The following is a 5,658-nucleotide window of genomic DNA, read 5'->3' on the forward strand; positions in this document are numbered from 1 at the left end:
TGTGCAGAGTGTGGGAGAGGGGCACTATTAACGTCTCTGCTGGGGAAATGTCAACCCAGCTCAGCCCGTCTCTGGGCTGTTGGGCAGGGACACGTGCTGTCATTGCAGCGGGGAGGACAGGGTGGTATTTCAGGGCAGTGGGACATGGACCCGTAGGAAGACAGCTTTGTTTCAGAACAATTAATTTTAACAAAAAGAAGAATTCTCTTAATTTTGGGAGCTGGAGGCTTCCAGGTCTCTTCTCCCAGGTAATGGGCGATGGGACGAGGGGCAGCGGCTTCAAGTTGTGCCAGGGCAGGGTGAGGTTGGCCATGGGGAACAATTCCTTCCCCTTGGGGCTGTCAGGGGCTGGAAGGGGCTGCCCAGTGAAGGGGTCGAGTCCCCAGCCCTGGGGGGATTTAACAGCCGGGCAGAGGCGGTGCTGAGGGCCAGGGTTTGGGGGTGGGATGGCAGGGGTAGGGGGGCGGTTGGGCTGGGGGAGCTTCAAGGGCTTTTCCAACCTAAACAATTCCATGATCCTATGATTCTATGAAAATAAGTTTCAAATATCAGAAAGGCTCATCATTTTGATGCAATGGTAAGAACTGAAGACCAACGTGTAATTTCTTTTTTTTAAAGGCACTTTTGGGAATACAGGTGCCTTTACTTTTTAATTCGCCCATTGGACATAACAGCTGTCCAGCCTTTGTTTTCTTCCCCCTATGAAATTTGTAGACATTACAGTCTGCTATGTACAGACATTTAAATAAATCAGCATTGGAAGGGACTATGGGTAGAGGATTGTAAATCTGATGGTTGCTTTGGACCCTGTGAAGCGATGGCGGTGGATAGAAGGTACGTGGACTCTGTAAAGGAGGTTTTTTAATATGGATAGAAGAGTGAACATATTTGGCTACAAATGTACAAGTACTGAAGGGGGCCAGAACAACTCTGTAGTGGTGGAAATGTTTGTAGGGATGGTATTTCAGCATGAGAGTAGAAGCAGAGACAGAGAATGAGCCAGACCAGTGACTGAGCAGAGTAAAATGAAGTTTAATGAAGAATGATCAGAACCCCCAGAAATGAGAACAAAAGGAGAGGTGAGAACAAAAAAGAAAACAAGAGCCCAATAAAACCTGAAGAGAAATAAAGGTATCAGTGAAAGAACGGAAGAAGGTGGTCAGGAGGAAACGTCTGAAGGAAAATAATTAACACTGCACGTAGATTCGATATCAAAAGAAGGCTAAATGACAGGAATGAGTGCAACAGCAAAATGCACCAGGTGAGGAGGAGCTCAGGAATAGAGAAAGCAAAGAGCAAAGGCGCTCCTTGGCAAAGTACATACCTAATTATTATCTCTTTTATCAAGAGGGAAAGGTGAGCCAGGAGTGGAGGTTGGATGGAGAAATGAGACCAGGAAACTTTGGAAGTAGTATCAGCTGGGTCGTCACCCGACATGGTGGCTGAGCGTGGGTGTTGGTGGAGAGCAAGATGCTGCTGAGGAGGATGTTTTGAAAAGCGACTTTGAAATGCGGAGTGGAAACCATTAGACTTATTTGCCTTGAGCAGAAAGGGGTTGAGTTAATGGAAAACACCGTTTTATCTTTCCAAAGTAATGTGTTTGAGTGCCTGACCCGCTGAGTGCTATTACTGTGAATGCGATGCAGACCTCTTTCTCAATCCAGGGCAAAAAGCTCTGCTGTAATCTGGACATGTGACATGTTTTCAAGAACAAGTGGTAAGACATTCAGTGTAGAAAACATGCATCTCAGATTCTTTTACTTATCATTGAGGAAACAGCCTCAAGTTGTGCCAGGGCAGGTTTAGGTTGGACATCAGGAAAAATTTCTTCCCCAAAGAGCTGTCAGGCACTGGGAGGGGCTGCCCAGTGAAGGGGTCGAGTCCCCACCCCTGGGAGGATTTAAAAGCCGGGCAGACAGGGTGCTGAGGGGACAGGGTTTAGTGGTGGGATGGCAGGGGTAGGGGAACGGTTGAGCTTGGTGATCTTAAAGGGCTTTTCTAACCTAAACGATTCTATGATTCTATGGATGCTTTGTTTTCTCCAGAAAATGCCAGCCTTTTTGCTCTCATGGCTGTTCTCTGTTGCCATGAGTGGGATCCAGGAGAACGTGCTATTGAGAGGGAATTGCTTTCCAATAAGCGGGGAGTATCAAGCTTCACGGAGGCTAATGAGTATGTTGTCTCTCTTCTACTCAGACTAAATGATGGAGCAGCTGAACTTCTTTGTGTTTAGCGGTGAAGGAAAACGGGGGATACTGTTACGGTGTCTCACAGACCAAGCTTGTCAGGACAGCGTAGAAAATGAATTGTAAAGAGGTTCCTTACCATTTGAAAAGGCGCAGGGCCTCGGTCTTTGGTTGTTCAAGCCGTATCTGTGGTTTGAGTCTTGTTTTCAGTGGCTAAGTTTACTAAAGCATCTCCTGTTCTTCCTTGTGCTGCTCATTTCTCTCCCTTTCCCGTCTCTAAGAGGCCACAGGCAACTGAGTCAGTTACCTACCTGAGATTAGAATAGCCCTGCCAGAAGAACGTTCACTGCTGAGGAAAATCTCAGAGGAATCCTGGTACCTGATCAGAAAGAGCCAAAAAAGACAGCGAAAGAAGCCAAAGAACCAGAGAAGACAGGGAAAGGCTCGGCAGCATAGCTCAGAAAGAAGGTCTGGAAGTTTTTCTAAGTAAAACTCTTGACTGCTTCTTGGGATGGATAATGAAAGAAATAATGAAAAAAAATTTGATTTTTACTGTGTTTAGGGAAAAATTATTTTGTGTGATTTTTATTAACAAACCACATGACATAAAAGAAGCAATCATAACTATCTCCTTTTAGCAAAAGCAGCTGGCAAGAGACCACGTTATACCAACTATTGAGGCTAAAAAGAAGTAACAGTTGTGACAGGCGTGCCGGAAATATTAGATTGAGGAGACAAAAATTAGCCTGTGCAGCCAACTGTTGTATTTTGTAAAGATGCTTGGACCTGGCTACAAAACAAGCTCCTGTTTACACATGTAAAGCTTTTGATAAATAATTAAGGGAAGTTTCTGCAAACTACAACTGGATAAATAAAGAGTGCTTTAGCTCTGGCAGCTGTCAGGCCAGGACATTTCAGGATCATTATTTTTATGGAAATACTCATGTAAGGGAAAGAAGGGATATTAGGCTGTGGTCCTTTTTAAATAGGGTCGCTCTCTACCTAGCTGCCAACTTTCACAACTCTGAAAGGAACTTAATATCTTTGAGGCCTTTTAGCCTTCATGCAAATTTGCATGAAATCAGCTAACCAGTTTGGAAGTTGCTTATAGAGGACTGAGAAACTAATAGCATGATTGCATGTGCCTCACAGTCCTAGGAAACAAGGCTAAAAATAGAAGAATCTGTACTGAGGTACTGAAGAAAATGACTTACTGACAGCAAAACTTTCAGCAACCACCTGTAGGCTGGAAAAAAAAAAAGAAAAAGCTCTACATATGCCATTTACAACAGAAACTGCGAGCACTCGGGCATTCATGGAATCAACAGTCGCGTCTGGGGTAAGATAACAGATGTGGCTCCTTCAGCTGTACAGAAACCATCCGAAACTTTGTTCTGAAACTTTCTTGCTGTACATCAACATTATTATTCCGTAATTGCTGCCTCCTAGCTCTCTTGAGATTTTTTTTAAGGAGAAGAAAATCCTCACTGTGAAGCAAAGAAGTTTTAAACTGCTGCCAGTTTGCAGTTTAGGAGGATGGAGCCTTTTGTAGTACTGCTAGCGAAGCAGCATCTGGGACTGTCCGAAATACCAGTATGGGAGTTTTGTAGAGGGGCCTCAGCTAATATACTGCTCCAACACCTCGAGGGAAAGTCTTTAAAGTATCACGTGGTTTGAGTTACCCGCATCTGTTTGTAAGTGGAGTAAACTTACTAAAATAGAGGTTCCCTCTCTTCCTGTTAAACTGGCATTTCAGCTCCTCAGCCGCTCTGCGGAGCGCTGCGCAGTCTATAGTGAGGCCGGCAGTTTTTATCAGCGTGAACTGAAACCCATGTTTCCCCAGGGTTGGACTAGATGACCTCTAGGGGTCCCTTCCAACCCAAAACATTCTATGATTCTATGTTTTCTGTCTTTCCAGAAGCTACCCTCACTTAAGGTGGCACATCTCCATAGAATTACAGTCTTTGTGACAAATTCGGGATGAGACACAAATATTTAAGTTAAAAGGTGTCCCTTTCTCTAGTTACTTTTTTACACAGAGGTTCTTTTTGTATACAGGCATATCCTTGAAGAAGTATAACTGGGGGTGGTGGTGGTGGAAATAAATAGTATTAAAAGATAACAGTTTATACCATCCTCTACCACACAGACATTCAGATAAGAATTTGTATTTCTATTCTTTAGCTCAGTAAGGCACTGAAAAGCCATGGAAACCTTATATGGAGCACAATTTAAATACATAATGTAGAAAAATGTACAGTGTGTGTATACTGGTTTGGTTTTTTTATATATATATAAACATTGTGGGAAAGAGACACTTGGGTTGGAGGGGAAGTTTTGAGCCAAATACCCAGGACTTTTCTGAGTTTTTGATTCCTGAATAATTCATTCATTCTTTCTTTTGCCCCCTTGAAGCAACACTTACCTTCATGACCGTAGTTTAATATTAAAGACTAGAAGGGTTTGGATACATTGATAGTACATCCTTTACATGCGCACTTCATTTTTGGGGAATTAGATTGTTTTCTAAATCACTCTAAAACAGAGAATACCAGAGGAATCATAAAGCAAGGGGTATAATATGGTTAACCAGGAAAAAAAAACCCCAAACCACTCCAGACTCTTTCAGTGTGGGGTGACCATGTGAAGGAAGGAGAAAAGGAACTGACGGTGCTGGAGAAGTGTCCCTTGTGTCAGGATATGTGATACCACGCAGGGGTGCAGCTGAATTCCCAGGACCCTGGCCTGAGGGGGAAATTGCACATTGGGTAGGCAAGTACAAGACAAAACATCACAGAGAAAATCCTGAACTTTCCAGCTAGCCCTGGGCTCTGGACTCTAGCACATGCTGAAAATAGTAGTATTTATGCTGCATTTCTGCTACGTAAATATTTAACAGACCCTTCAGATGTCTGCCATCTCTAGTTGGGGTTTGTTTATTTATTTGTGTTTATTTAATCTCTAGTTTATGTACTACCAGAAGGCTCTAGGGAACATAGGGAAATGCGAAGTGCCATTTTTTCAGAAAGAGCTAAAGTACAGATCCTGAAATGACTTGTCCAGGGCTACAGAGCCCTCTCCGTTCTGGGATCCCTAAAGACAGCACCGTGCTTCCATTATAGATTGTATATCTCTGTTTTTCACGCCTTACTGCTTGGAGAGGCTTTATTTATTTTTAAATAACTTTTTACTTTTTAAACAAGCACAAACACTGTGAAGACCTCTACAATTCTGTTTTTCTTTTTTAGATTTTTTTACATACATCAGAATAGAACATCCATGGTATGTCAGACAGGCGGCCTTTCCTCAGCAGAGCGCGGAGACGGGCAGGGGTCAGAGGTGAGTTTATGGGTTGATTTGTGGGGGATGTTTCTGTCCTTTAAAAGAAAAACTGCAAAGGAAGCATTTAAATTAAGGCACGGGAATTAAAAAAAAACTTGAGTAAATGTATGAGCTTTAAAAGTTGCTCTGG

Source organism: Egretta garzetta, unplaced genomic scaffold (assembly GCF_000687185.1).
Source record: "Egretta garzetta isolate BGI_Z169 unplaced genomic scaffold, ASM68718v1 scaffold410, whole genome shotgun sequence".
Classification (NCBI taxonomy): Eukaryota; Metazoa; Chordata; class Aves; order Pelecaniformes; family Ardeidae; genus Egretta; species Egretta garzetta.